Below are 17,008 nucleotides of genomic sequence, written 5' to 3'. Positions count from 1 at the left end.
AGTCAAATGCTAGGATCGGGCCAGGGATTTTTGGAGAAGAAGCAGATTCGGGGAAAATTAATTCAAAAAAGTAAAGAGGGGAAGAGAAATAAAAAAGAGTTTTACGTGGAAGTGAGAACACCGGAGGACGATGGAGGACAACAGTTCATGGTGGCAATGACAGTCAGATTCTAGGTTAAGGGTTGTCGGATTTTGGGATTTAAAAGTGTAAAGGAGACACGCAATAATTAAAGAGGAAGGATATAGAAAGAAAAATACTTTTTTTTTTGGAGCAATAGTTAGCCAACCCTACCTCTTAACCACATGAACAATAAAAAATTCTACATGATTAGTTGTCATGTTAACATTAGCATCTACAAAGCAATATGAGCATACTCAATGACACACAATGTCACCATGATCAATTATCGTACTAGCGATCGAAGATACCAGTGCAAATTTGGTATTGTTAATTGTTAAATTAACATTAACAAATCTTTAAAATATAAGGATGTGATTTATATAAATTATTCTGCAAAAATTAAATCTAAAATTTTAATTAAGTATAGAAATTAATTACATAATGTGAAGAATAAATAAATAAAGAAACTTTTATATTAATGAAGTGAAGATGATTCACTTAAAGGTGATGATTCGCATCAAATATAAACTAAACAATCAATCCAACTTCTCAGCATGTTGTTTAAACATCTTTTAGAAACAAAGAAGAGAAATTCCCCACCTCATGCTTTCTCAAAGCCAAACCAATCTCAACTCCCTTGCTCCCATCTCTATTCTCAGCCATGGAAATAGCTTCATTCTCATCAATGGAAACAACTACCACCTTCAATGGCTTCCCCCAACCAAAATCTGAACCATAAACATCAAATCGTGGTGACCCTGCAACACTAATAATCTGCGCTTGTTTTGATAACTCACTTAAATTCAAAACAGTTGACAACTTCTCTTCTATTCCTTCAAGAACCCCTTTCTCCAACAATTCTTTAACCATGCCACTTATGTTATATGTCACTGATATCAAGATATCAAAGACTTTATATGTCAACTGAAACTACTAAATATATGAAATTTTAAAAAGCAAATAGTATGGAAAAATACTTTGACAAACAAATGAATGGGGTAAAAAAAAATCTTTCATTAATCTGAAAAAAAGGAAAATATTTTTTGAAGTAATAAAAATTAGGGTGAATTTACAATGAAACCCAAAAAAAAATTTATTAAAAGATGAAAAATAAAAAAATACAGGAAAATGAAGTATTAGCAATGTAAATTTTTATCCATAATACTCTATTTTCCATTGGTTATAATAGTATTGACAAAAAAATTTCATTGATATAAACTTAATTGGTAACATAACTTCTTCAGTATTGTAAAATTTAATTAGTAAATTATGATAAAAATTTCATTTATAAAAATATTTTTACTTATAGGAGCCTATGACAAGACGAGAAAGAAGAAAGAAAGTTGTCTGAAGCCATAGAAAGTCCGGAAGGCATAAGAACAAATGTGATAGATATGAGAAGGGAGTGATAACGATAGCGGTCAAGTTAAGGAAAAAGATTGTGAGGAAGCAAAAATAAAAAAGAGAAAGAAGGTTAGGGATTTTGTTTTCTCAATTTTTTGGGTTGAAATTTAATTTTAATTAATCGCCATGTATTATTGACAAAATTTTTTTCATCCGTAATCCATCCTTAATTTGGTTTTCGATAGATTATCGCAAAATATTTTGTCAGTAATTTACACGTTAACTTTTTCTTGTTTCCTTCAAATATTTACCTTTAAAATACTTACAAATAAAATTGTTTCAATAATAGGTTCATAATTATTGGATTAGTTTGTTTATTTTATTTCTTCAATATCGGTATTAAACAAATTTTTAATAATAAAAAAATTAAGCTCATGAATTGATAGCCAAATATATTGAAGAAGGAAACTTGGGTCCATATATAACAAAAAAAAAAAACCATTTTCAATTTTTTAAAGGGACTAATCAAAATAACTCAGATAAATGAACTATGCTACCTCCAACAATTCCTTATTAATGATTATTTAAAACATAACAATCCAATACACTCACTTGATTATGATGCATAAAAATGAAAAGGACATTAAAAAATAACTGAAGAAAAAAAAGTGCAATATGTCATTTTTATTTGCCACAAGATGCTCATCATCAATGTGACTAGGGATATAATCAATCGAGTTCAAACCAATACAGTAATAAGCTCGAGCTTGACTTAAAATTCGAGACTCGAAATTTTACTCAAACTCGATCGAATTTCTTTTTAGCTTAAACTCGACTCGAAATAGAAATTAAATAAACCAAACACGTTTGATTAGGCTCAATTAACATTTAAAAATAAGTTCGATTATAATATTTGACAAAAACTTGATTATTTGTATTTGGGCTTGAACTCGAGTTCGAGATATTTTATTAATTAAAATAATTAAAATATATTAAAATATAAAAGTTCGATCAGATTTGTGAATAACTCGAGTCAAATATAAGAATATAAAAATTCGATTAGGATCATGAGCAATTCAAGCAGAAAATAAAAATGCTTGAATTCGACTCGATCAATAAGTTAAGTTATTTGAGCTCGATTTAATAATAATCGAGCTGAATTCAAATTTTATTACAAAAAAATCTAAATAATTTACAAATATTAATATATCATTTACACATCTAAATGTGACAACACAAGCCAATGATATTAAAATGCTACGAACAGAAAAGGCATGGAAATTCCTATCTTGTATCATCTTCTCCATATAAACCCATTTCCAAACATTAAATCAGTCAAATGCTAGGATCGGGCTAGGGATTTTTGGACAAGAAGCAGATTTGGGGAAAATTAATTCAAAAAAGTAAAGAGGGGAAGAGAAATAAAAAAGAGTTTTACGTGGAAGTGAGAACACCGGAGGACGATGGAGGACAACAGTTCACGGTGGTAATGACGGTCAGATTCTAGGTTAAGGGTTGTCGGATTTTGGGATTTAAAAGTGCAAAGGAGAAAAGCAATAATTAAAGAGGAGGATATAGAAAGAAAAATACTTTTTTTTTTGAGCAATTGTTAGCCAACCCTAACTCTTAACCACATGAACAATAAAAAATTCTACATGATTAGTTGTCATGTTAACATTAGCATCTACAAAGCAATATGAGCATACTCAATGACACACAATGTCACCATGATCAATTATCGTACTAGCGATCGAAGATACCAGTGTAAATTTGATATTGTTAATTGTTAAATTAACCTTAACAAATCTTTAAAATATAAGGATGTGATTTATATAAATTATTCTGTAGATATTAAATCTAAAATTTTAATTAAGTATAGAAATTAATTACATAATGTGAAGAATAAAATAAAAAAACTTTTATATTAATGAAGTGATGATGATTCACTTAAGGTGATGATTCGCATCAAATATAAACTAATACAATCAATCCAACTTCTCAGCATGTTGTTTCAACATCTTTTAGAAACAAAGAAGAGAAATTCCCCACCTCGTGCTTTCTCAAAGCCAAACCAATCTCAACTCCCTTGCTCCCATCTCTACTCTCAGCCATGGAAATAGCTTCATTCTCATCAATGGAAACAACTACCACCTTCAATGGCTTCCCCCAACCAAAATCTGAACCATAAACATCAAATCGTGGTGACCCTGCAACACTAATAATCTGCGCTTGTTTTGATAACTCACTTAAATTCAAAACAGTTGACAACTTCTCTTCTATTCCTTCAAGAACCCCTTTCTCCAACAATTCTTTAACCATGCCACTTACCTTTTGAACAGCTAAAACAAACCCGTTTTCACCAAAGAAATCTCTTGCCTTCAGTATATTTCCTGTAATTGTATTACAATTTCCGAAATAATTTTCTGGAACAGGAGGATTTAATCGTGGCCTGCAATCGATTGTGAATCCTAAACAAACATTTCTACCACCATTCCCTCCTCTAGCTTTCACCATGCAAGTTGTTATATAAGCAAGTGTAAGCACAAAAGTCGATAGATGAAGTTCTTTCCCACTATCTGATAATTCAGACAAAACCCTTTCTCTTAATTTCTTGAAATTTTCTCGATTGATCTCAACCGTGGCTCGAACTAGATTTGGAGCTTCTCGTTTGTTTGGCAAAATCTTCAAGCTTTTCTTATTAGAATCAGAATCTGACCCGATAGTAGCAAGCCATTGCCTCAAATATAACATGTAAACTCCATCAGGATCTTTTATAATACTCCGATCAAAAAATGGGGTTAGCTCTGGAGGCAAGGGTGAGTTTTCTGTATTACCTTGCTTGCATATATAAGCCCAAGACTTGATGAACAAGGTTGTGGTTTTACCATCAAGAACTGCATGGTGAGCTGTGATTCCAATGCAAAACCCCATATTTGGAAAAAGGGTTATCTGCAAAGATATAGTTGATTCTGAATCATGTGATGTTATGAGCTTAGGTGTCAAAGGGTGTAACTCAACAGCTTCATAGATTCCATTACCAGACAGAAGGTTAAAGTCTACATCGGACTCAGCAACTGTGAGTGATACTCCATCACTTGGAGTGTACAGAACGATTGGATTAGGGGCATTTGATGGCCACTTGAGGTTGCCGGCGAGGGGGAGGTAATGGAGGAGAGTGAGAGCAAGAGATTGCTTGAGTTTGGGAGGATAACAGAGTTGAAACAAGCAGGGGTTAACCCGTTGAGTTGGTAAAAATAAAGCCGCTCAACAGGAGGATGCTTCAACCAGAAAATATCATAAAAATTGAGTGGAAGAGAGAATTCAACAGCAGATTCAGGAGAGTTGATGGAGTAACTTGGTTGACCTCAAGAATTTCATTCTGGTAGGCAACGCAATGGCGGCGCACCTATGAAACAGCTCTTTTCTTGACCTTTTTCTTTTGTCTATCGGCCCTTGACGTCTATAACTATATCTATAATTTATACCATACACTGATAGTAACATCGCAGTAAATGTCCATTTTACCCTTCTAATTTTTTGCCAATTACTTGACACTTGTAGAAAAAGAATGTAACGCCTCCCCAGTATTACACAACAAAAATACCTTTTCTTTAAATGATAAACCGTTACAATTCCCCTCGTTTCTTAAATAATAATAATATCTTTTTAAAAAATTATCAAATCACTATAATGCATCCTATGTCCCAATGATAAAAAAATTCCCCCTATAAATAACGAATTATAATACCTTTATGTCAAAAATCATAATTATAAAATTATTGTATATCTCTCTTATTATAATTACAAAAATATGTTTATTATCAAAATTATTAAAATATCCTCTTATTATAATTATAAAATTATTGTATATCTCTCTTATTATAATTACAAAAATATGTTTATTATCAAAATTATTAAAATATCCTCTTATTATATTTACAAAATGTCTTCCTGCCAAAATTGATTAAAATAACTAAGATTAATAGCACCAATAATTCTTAAACTTTGACACAAATTCTATTTTGTTTCCTAATTTTTAAAAAATTTTAATCAAATCCTTAATTAGTTAAAGTTATCCCATTTTTGTCCTTCTTTCTATGTAATCATCTAAATCGACGAAAATATCAATTTACATTATGTGATAACTTTAGTTAATATCTCACATAATAGACGAGAATCTAAAACAGAATTCTCTCAAAATTTAGATATCAAAGTCTAAACTATATCAAAATTTTATATATTTCATATATATTTTATAAACTATTAAATTTAAAATTATTTTTTATATGTTTTATTATAATATAATTTAACAGTTATATTTTTATTTTTAATAAAAAAATGGTTTTTTAAAAATTAAAAATATGTTAAAAATTCAAATTCAATATGATTTTAAAAACAAAAAATTATTTTCTTTTAAAAATATTATTTTACTCATAAATCATAATAAAAGTATTATTTTTTATCCATAAAATATGTATTTTAAAATATTAAATATCTTTTATTTTCCTTTTTTCAAATATATTTTCTAAAAAAGTAAATGAAGGAAAAGATAAAAATAATTCAAGAAAAATTTGATTGTTATATATTTCAAATATATTTTATAAAAAGTTTTATTTTAATTCTTATTATAATTTGATTTATCACTAAAATAATATTTTTAATAGAAAATAGATTTTAAAAAAGTTAAAATTAAGTTGAAAATTTTAAAATAATCTTGTTAAAATTGCAATGCATTTAAAAAATTAAGTAAAAATTTTTTAAATAGTTTAAGAAATTAAAAAAAAAAAAACACTCTATATCATTTTAAAATATTATGTAACAATTTTTAGATCATTTTCAAAAATAGATTTATTAATATATTCAAAAATATAAAAACTTTATATTCGTATAAAATAAAAAAAATAATTTAAAACATTTTTATTTTTTCTTTTTTATAAAACTTATTTTATAAAATATATTTAAAAAAAATGAAAGATATTTATTATTTTAAAAAATAAAATTTTTGAATAGAAAATAATATGTTTTATTATGACTTATGAGCAAAATAATATTTTTAATAATATTTTTATTGTTTTTAAAATGTATCATTTTTTAAAAAATAATTTAAAAATGTTAACTTCATTTTAAGTTTTGAATATCTATTTTCTATTTAAAACAAGAAATATATAATAACTTATATTATAATAAAAAAAAGCTAATATAATTTTAAATTTAATTTTTTTATAATTCACGTATAAAATATATAAAATTTTGAAATAATTTTATTTTTGGTCCCTAAACATTCAAAAATTGTTATTTTGATCCCTCATCTACTACATAAGTTGCTAACTGACATTATCACATAATATTAACTGGTATTTATCATCAATTTAGATGATTTTATAAACAAAAAGACCAAAATATAGCAACTTTGGGTAATTAGAGATATGATTAAAACTTTTTAAGAAAATAGATCAAAATTGAATTTTGGTTAAAGTTTAGGAACTACAAGTGTGGAGACTACACCCAACCTACGAGTTATTATTCACTTTTACCCAAAGGTTTCACGGTTTTGTCCAACAAAAGGTGCCTTACAAGTTTGGGATTAAGTTTCTGCATATATATCATTTCTTATCCACACATTCTTCTAATATAGGATTGGAGGCGTTACTATCTCCCCACCTTTAAAGCTTGACGTCTTTATCAAGCTGAGTTGTAGCACTTAGTGACTTTCACGATCGTTGACTGGTGACCAATCTTATACCATTTATGGATACCCGTACCCAACCTACGAGGTATTGTCCGCTTTAACCTGAAAGTTTTATGATTTTATCCCACAAAAATCGCCTTACAAGTTTGGGTTTAAATCTCTACATATATAACATTTTTTATTCACACATCCTTTTCGATGTGGGATTGAAGCGTTACAATCTCTCCCCCTTTAATGCTTGATGTCCCCATCAAGTCGAGTCCATCCACAAAACCAAGATCACACTAGACCACCGTGTAGCATTTAGTAACTCCCATGATCCCATCGTGTAACACTTAGTGACTTCAACAGCCATCGACTGATGATTGCTCTGATACCATTTGTGGAGATCTACACCCAACCTGCGAGGTATTATATGCTTTGACCCAAAGATCTCATGATTTTATCCCATAAAAGGTACTTCACAAGTTTGAATTTAGATCTCTACATATATATTATTTCTTACCCACACATCTTTTTTGATGTGGGATTGAGAGCCTTACAACAAGTGTTATTAATTTAAATAACTATAATGCACCTTATAATTATTACAAAAATGTTTCTATGATTACTTCATAAGAAGTTACAGGTAATATTTTATTTTAAAATTGCTATAATATTTTTTTAATTTACATAATAAATTTTAACATAATAATATAAATTAATTATCTATTAAATTATTAAAATACCTTTATCATCATTCATAGAAATTTGACGTGTGAAATTTTATTTAAAAATTGCTATAATACTATTATTAAATTACATATATTAAATTTTAATATAATAAAAAATTAATTATGTATTAAATTACTAATCTCATTAAAATTATCAAAATACCCTTGCAATACTTTGATTAAGAGTTGATATATATCGTAAATAATTATAATAGCCTTTTATCATAATTACAAAAAGTCTCTCCTACCATAAATTAATTGAAGTTACAGTGATGCCCTTCTTACCTTAATTTCACAAAATTACTATGACACTTTTATTATCATAACTGTGGAAATAGCTTATTTTTTCTAACTTTTTAAAATTATTATAATACTCTTATTATAATTACAAAAATATCTTTTTTATCATAATTTATTAAAATTATTAAAATATCCCATATCGTAACGATAAAAATGCCCTTATGATTGTTTTATAAAAATTGACATATGACATTCATTTTTTAAAATTATTATAATATCTTTATTAAATTAAATATTAAAATAATTACAAATATATTTAAAATAAAAAATAATAATAATAATAAATTTTAACAGAAAAATAATTTATCCCAACATAACGATTAATTATTTCTAGTAATAATGTATAACAGACGACAATATCAAGAAACAAGAATATAAGGGCAAAAAATATGATCGTTGAATCATTAGATCATTGATTCTGACTCTCGCTTTATTCACAGTTCTCACTTATTATTCGACTGACATTGCTGGCCTCACCTTGAAACCAATATAAAATGGCTCACCCAAAATAATTCGAATCATGAAATAATATTTTCATACGTTTTATAAGTTTTTCTATTCTTAATACACTCAAAAAAATATGAATCAATCTTTTAATTTTGTTACTTTTAACAATGCACGAAATAATATTTATGTATAATGTTTTTGGTAAGAAAATATCTGTGATCTGCCATGCTTCCCAGCAACCCCTCCCTTGTATCTTTTCATTCAGGTGCAAGTATCCCTCTGATTGATTTCTCACTCAGCGTCGGTAACAAATGCCAAGATTCCATGTCCACAGAACCCCGTGAATTTTCAAAGCTCCCCAGACGCTATCGGTTGCTACAGTAATCTGCCCATCAATATGCCGAGACCCATCAACAACGATACAATTTACGGAAAAACAATGATCGAAACATCATTTTCACGCATCCATTCCAATTTCTCTTCTCCTTCTCTTGGTTTCCATGAGAAAGAGCAATCAGAGGTTTTTATTATTGACCAATTTGGCCAATTCATGAACTGACTGAGAGACCCCAACCTTATCTGGTTCCAAATTGGCTCATTTAATCATTATTTTAAAATTTTCATATGTAAATATTAAAATACTTTAATCTGATAAATTAAATTGTATTTATTTGAACAATCATGATTGATAACCAAATATGATGGTAATGTTTTTTCACCATCTAGTTTTTTCCTTCGCTCTTTTCTTACTTTCATAGATGCTGTGTGTTAGAAATTAAAATAAGACTTTAGTCATATATTTATATTGAAACTCTATAAACTTTCCTACACAATGCTTATTAGATCAAAAACCTACATAATAATCAAATCATACTGAGCAAATAAGATATACAAAACTTATATATTAATGATCACTATTGAATTATTTAAGCTCTTATATATGTAGTATATTAAGATTAAATTTTCCAATATCTTTTATTAAACTTTAAAATCATTAACTAATTGTAATTCACATTATGAAAATATAAACATTCTCCCATTGAGATAATATTAATTGGGTATTTAATTCTAATAAATCAATTCTTTAATTTTAAGAAAACACAATTTGAAAATCTGACTTGAGACTAAATAACTTTATTTTATTGTGATCATAGTTTAAAAAAAAAATTTATTGTAACATTAAACTCTTCGTTTATAATCTCCCAAGCTTCCATAGCTTGAACCATGGATAAAAACATTCATCCTTATCCTCCAATGAATATACTTTGAACTATCTAGTATAGGAGGCTTCAAGATGCAAAAGCTCTAAAACTAATTGTTAGTTAAGTATATATAAATCAATTCAAGAGAGAGTGAATTCGATTGACTTCAAGTTTTTTCTAAAATTAAATTTCAATAAATGTTTGTGTAGAAATAATAATATATGAAATATATATAAATGAAATGTAAGTACAATTAAACTTGAAATTAAATAGAATATTAGGGATAGAGAATTTAAATACAATAACTTATAGGGGTTTGTGTTGGTATGTAACCTCCAAATCAAATCATATTTTGGCCAAGACTGTCATATTTGTAGTACTTCGATATTCGATATGTTATAAAGGTCTTGTTTATTTATCATGAAGTTTATTTACATGTATTTCACTGTTGATACTTCCATAATAAAATCCTCAAAATATAAATAAAACTTTGCAAGAAAATTAAAATGAGATCGTAATTATGAGATTATCATTGCATAAAAGCTATATGTTCCAAAATAATTCTTATTCGATGTTTTATCAATAAGAAGACATGGACAAAAGCTATTGAGACTAGCACATAGTTATGCTCTTACTTATGAAGCAAGCAACTGATCTCATAGGTTGATGTTTGGGTTAAATTTAAGCTAACATGTTGGTGCTTATTACAAGAACAAGTTCACTGAACATAACTCCATATGCTAATACTATATGACAATTCATATAGTGTCTATAGCTACATTCTCATATGATGGTTATATAAGTGATCTTTTGACTTAAGATTACTTATGATTTTATATGATGAATGTTATATTTTGATTTTACTTATGGTTTTAACCAAGAATGCTTCAGTTGAGTTTTGTTAGGTATAATACAAAGCATATGAAGATGCATGAAGTAATCAATAAGGGATTCATCACATTGTGTGATCATGGGAGTATCTTAATTAGTCTTGATGAAATTAACTAGAGAAATTTTTGGTCAAAGTAAAATAAGAGTTTAAAATTATTCTAAAACTTATTTATGAGTTAATATTAATGACAAAACTTAACATGTTGAACATGATCGAGTAGATACTAAACCATACTCAATGTTCAAACCGAAATACTATGTGATGAAAAGATTTTATTTATACACTAAGATCATTCGGGATAGGTTGTCAATTCATATTAACTTTTCTTTAGCAATTGGGGATTATGGCAATGAAATTAGGACTAATCATGATTTATAAACATAATATTAGCTAATTTGAGAATTACTGATGAATCAAAAAATTTATTTCATCCATAGCCAAATACTAAGGCTCACAATGCTTGTGTTTATTGCTAACATGTTAAAAAACCTAATGGATCACAAACAATAAGACGATTTTGAAAGATTAAAATTGTTACAAATTAAATTGAACTTAATTTATTTTTACCATGACCAAAAATTAGAGGAAATAAAATAAGAAAGAGTGACTTTCCTTGTTTAGTGCATTTGGCCAAACATGGGGTATTTATGGAGATATGCATGTCTTACTTAACCTAATGTGGCTGAATGTCCCTTTATATAAGGAACACTAAGTTGCTACCTCTCTTATAAAAAGATACAATACATTCTTGATACAAAAAAAAGCTAAGAGAAAGTCTAAGCAAAAAATTGAGAAAAAAAAATGGTTTTGCAAGCACTCACTAGCTAGAGTGTGGTTTATGCTCTTCCCTACCTTAGAGAAAGATCTTTCATAAGAGTTAGTGTTGGTGACCATTAAAGGTTGTATATGTGAGTAGCTTTTTGGCTTCAGAAACTATTAGCAGATCACCATCTAGAACGAAAAGAGTTTTAGTACATAAGGTATACATAATAGCTAAAACCCATATAGTTTTTATCTATTGTATGTTTGTATGATCTTGTTAATTGATCTTTGTTTTAGGGAATTAAAAGTTTTAAAATTTTTCCACTTTAACTTTGATTATTGATGCTTAATTACCTTCAGTTTGATTCTTCCTACATCACCTATGTTCTCTTCCTTGACTTCCTTTTACGAATAAGTCCAATCCACTAAATTTTCAATCATATAATTACCTTTCAAGGTTTAAGTATAACCTTGAGAGTTTCAAACCTAAACTCACAAATTCTCTCAAAAAAATATCCCTTCTTTTAAACATTCAAAAGCACTAAGCTTACAAATGATTTTTGCAAACTAAAATACCTCTTAAAGGTTTAATGTTTGTTAATTTAGTATAATACATTGCTAGAAAACTGTTAAACAAAAAAAAATTTTTACCAATAAAAAATTTTCATCAACAATTATCGGTGGATTAATGACGATTTATGAATAGACCATTAAAAAAAATTACTATAGATTTACCAACAGAATACTGAGGGAATTTACTGATGAAAAAAAAATTCATTGGTATTTTGTAGGAGATATTAATGCAAGAAATTAGCAAATTGGTGCAAGATTGACCGATGAAAAAATCAGTAGGTAATCCATAGGTAAAGTCTTTATTGACAGATTTTTTCATCGATAAAAAATTTTCTAAAAAACCTAATTCAGTGTAAAAAGATATTGAATGAAAAAAAATTTGGATTAATGACGAGTTTCATTGATGAAAGTCATAAAAACTTTGAATTATCAACGAATTTTGTCAGTAATCCATTGTTAAAAGTTATAAAAATTTGAATTATCGATGAAAATTTCATCGATAATCCGTTGCTAAAAACATTTAAAAATCAAATCATCTTTTTTTTCTTGATCCCCTGATCGACAAAAATTCCTAACCCCTCTTTTTTTTTTTCATCCCCTGATCAACAAAAATTCCTAACCCCTTTTTTAATTGCTCATCTCTCTTCTCAATCTTCCATCTTTTTGTCGTTGTATGTGAAATCAAGTCACTCATGAAACCACTGTCGATAATTCTTTCGTCACTGGTTACTTATCCTCTACTATCCCTTACCGCACCTATTTCTCTCACACCTTGCCTTGCTTTTTTCATGGTTCTTACCATCCTTGCTTCCTTGTATATATACTAACTTGGAAATTGTAAATATGCATTAAAATTTTATGTTATTAGACTAAATCTTTGTTTAAAATTTATTGTTTGGGTAGAAATAGTTATTTAATTTTTTTATTTGAACTAGAAATAAGTATTTATATGCTTGTATTGGAGAATTTGTATACTTGTGTTAGAAAATAAAATTTCAGCATGTAACTTTAAACAATATATTGTTGCATATGTATTTGTGTTGGAGAATTTATGTTGAAATATTGTGTTATTGGATTGAATATGTTGAAATTTTGTTCTTCACCTTGAAATAGGTATTTCTTTTTTTGTTTATTTAAACTAAAAATAGGCATTTATGTGCTTGTGTTAGAGAATTGTGTACTTGTGGTGGAAAGTAAAATCTCAATCTCTAACTTGAAACAATATATTATTGCATACGTACTTATGTTGGGGAATTTATATTGAAATTTTTTATTCTTGTTGCTTACTTTCTTTGGAGTAAAATGGGCAATTTCTTTTTTGTTTATTTGAACTTGAAATAGGCATTTCTTTGTTATTGCAATAAAAGCATAATTATGCAAATTAAAATCTCAAAACATATTCTCAAACTTTAAACAAAGTATTATTACATATGTATTTGTGTTAGAGAAATTATTGAGTAAAATTTCAAATTGATAAGGTTTTGATCGCTACATAAAAAAACTATTAATTCAAACAATGTGACTTTTGAGCCTTTGTTAGTGTACACACCTATAAAATATATGTGCATGCATGTGCTAAATACCAATAATTGCTTTTTAGGACTTTAAGTATTTATGTTTTAGTTTAATATACTAAGAGTTACATTTTTGGGACCTTTATGATGATGCAATTAGGATTGAAAAAATGGACAAAGATTATTCTTAAATGTATTCTCATTTAGATGTACAGAGATACATGAGCCAAAACTTCCGTGATGGTATAGGAAATTTTATTGTAAAAATGCTTATTCTCAACCATACTTTGTAAATAATGGAAAGAATAAGTGTCTTTGTACTCAATATGAAAATAGATGATTTTTAAAAGCAAATGTTGTGCGTGAGCTCTTTTATTATAAATGATTTACTCTTCATTATATGAGTTGGGCCTCACATGAGTAGTTGGATGTAGGACAACCATTCATAAGGAAGGATATCTTTGAACTGATTAGTGAAGTAAGAATAGAAAATTCGTATACTTGAATGGTTATGGATACTGTTTATCCTAATTTTAGGGTGGATGCTTCTCCTACTAGTGAGGTAAAAGTTGATAAGCAATATCCAATGCAGACGCGACAAGCTTGTATTCTTTATTGAATGATGTAGATGAACCGTTGTGGTTAGACTATATGAAGCACACAATCCTCTTTTCTATGTAGCAACTTTTAAATTATAAATCAAAATTTAACATGAATCAATCATGTTTTAATCATTTGATAAACATAGTGAGTGATTAATTACTGGTAGATGATAAATTACCAAAACAATTCTATAAAATGAAAAAAAAAAAAAAAGATGACGAAACTTAGACTTGGTTATAAGAAAGTTCATATATGTAAAAACAATTATATGTTGTTTGATAAGAAAGCAACAAATTTGGGTCATCATTGATATTTAAGGAATACGTCTAGTAGTGAGGCGAAAAATATATTCCTTATAAAATCTTATGTTATATGCCACTGATATCGAGACTTCAAAAACTTTATATGTCAACTGAAACTACTGAATATATGAAATTTTAAAAAGCAAATAGTATAAAAATACACTTTGACAAACAAATGAATAGGGACAAAAAAAATCTTTCATTAATCGAAAAAAATAATCTTTTTCAAAGTAATAAAAATTAAGGTGAATTTACAATCAAAACCCAAAAAAAAATTTATTAGAAAATGAAAAAAAATAAAAAAAAACTCCCAGAAAATGAAGTCTTAGCAATGAAAATTTTTATCCATAATACTTTATTTTCCATTGGTTATAATATTATTGACAAAAAATTTTCATTGATATAAACCTAATCAGTAATATAACTTCTTTAGTATTGAAAATTTTAATTAGTAAATTACGATAAAAATTTAATTGATAAAAATATTTTTACTTCTAGGAGCCTATGACAAGATGAGAAAGAAAGAAGAAAGTTGTTCGAAGCCTTTGAAAGTCCAAACATTAGAAGGCATAAGAACAAATGCGATAGATATGAGAAGGGGCCAAGAATGATAGTGGTCAAGTTAGGGAAAGAGATTGTGAGGGAGGAAAAATAAGAAAGAGAAAGAATGTTAGAAATTTTGTTTTTTCAAAATTTTGGGTTGAAATTTAATTTTAATTAATTGCCATGTACTATTGATAGAATTTTTTCATCAGTAATCCATCCTTAATCTAGTTCTCAATAGATTACCATGAAATATTTTATCAGTAATTTACATGTCAGCTTTTCTTGTTTCCTTCAAATATTTACCTTTAAAATACTTACAAATAAAATTTTGTCAATAATAGGTTTATAATTATTGGATTAATTTGTTTATTTTATTTTGTCAATATCGGTATTAAACAAATTTTTAATAGTAAAAAAATTAAGCTCATGAATTGATGGCCAAATATATTGAAGAAGGAAACCTGGGTCCATATACAACAACAAAAAAAAAACCATTTTCAATTTTTTAAAGGGACTAATCAAAATAACTCAGATAAATGAACTATGCTACCATATATAACAAAAAAAAATCACTTTCAATGTTTTAAAAGGACGAATAAAAATAATTTAGATAAATGAACTGTGCTACCTCCAAAAATTCCTTATTAATGATCATTTAAAACATAACAATCCTATACATATTTTATTTTAAAATTACTATAATATCCCTTTTAATTTATAAATTAACATAATAATACAAAGTAAATATCTAATAAATTATTAAAATACCTTTATCATCGTTCATAAAAGTTTGACATGTGAAATTTTATTTGAAAATTACTATAGCACTATTGTTAAATTATATATATTAATTTTAATATAATATAAAATTAATTATGTATTAAATTACTAATCTTATTCATATTATCAAAATACCCTTATAATTCTTTGATTAAGAGTTGACATATGTCTTAAATAATTATAATAGTCTTTTATCATAATTACAAAAAGTCTTGCCTACCATAAATTAATTGAAATTACAATGATGCCCTTCTTACCTTAATGTCACAAAATTACCATGACACTTTTATTAACATACCTGTGGAAATACGTCTTTTTTTCTAACTTTTTAATATTATTATAATACTCCAATTATAATTGCAAAAATATATTTTTTATGATAATAGATTAAAATTATTAAAATGTACCATATCGTAATGATAAAAATGCTCTTATGATTGTTTTATAAAAAATGGACATATGACATTCTTTCTTAAAAATTATTATAATATCTTTATTAAATTAAATATTAAAATAATTACAAATATATTTAAAATAATAAAATTTTAATAAATAATAATAATAATAATAAATTTTAACAGAAAAATAATTTATCCCAACATAACTATTAATTATATCTAGTAATAATGTATAAGAGACGACAATATCAAGAAACTAGAATATAAGGGCAAAAAATATGATCGTTGAATCATTAGATCATGGATTCTGACTCTTGCTTTATACACAGTTCTCTCTTACTCTATGCTTTTATTTATTCGACTGACATTAATGGCCTCACCTTGAAACCAATATAAAATGGCTCGCCCAAAATAATTCGAATCATGAAATAATATTTTCATACGTTTTAAAAGTTTTTATATTCTTAATACACTCAAAAAATTATGAATCAATCTTTTAATTTTGTTAATTTTAACAATGCATGAAATAATATTTATGTATAATGTTTTTGGTAAGAAAATATCTGTGATCTGCCATGCTTGCCAGCGAGAAGTCAGGACTACAAACAGGAACCCATTGGAACCCACGATCATCCACTCGTCCTCCTTTAATATCTGTGATCTGCCATGATTGCCAGCAACCCCTCCCTCGTATCTTTTCATTCACGTGCAAGTATCCCCCCGATTGATTTCTCACTCAGCGTCGGTAACAAATGCCAAGATTCCATGCCCATAGAACCCCGTGAATTTCCAAAGCTCCCCAGATGCTATTGGTTGCTACAG

The 17,008-nt window shown here is 27.3% G+C and overlaps 1 pseudogene; it reads right to left on the bottom strand.

Annotated features, from left to right (window-relative positions):
* Positions 1 to 3,463: 3,463 nt before the first annotated feature.
* On the bottom strand, positions 3,464 to 16,888 carry LOC111293357 (phenolic glucoside malonyltransferase 1 pseudogene; annotated as a pseudogene).
* Positions 16,889 to 17,008: the final 120 nt, after the last annotated feature.

Source organism: Durio zibethinus, chromosome 10, assembly GCF_047325235.1.
Source record: "Durio zibethinus cultivar Kanyao isolate XHJ-2024 chromosome 10, ASM4732523v1, whole genome shotgun sequence".
Classification (NCBI taxonomy): domain Eukaryota; kingdom Viridiplantae; phylum Streptophyta; class Magnoliopsida; order Malvales; family Malvaceae; genus Durio; species Durio zibethinus.
This window is presented reverse-complemented; position numbering and strand designations above follow the sequence as displayed.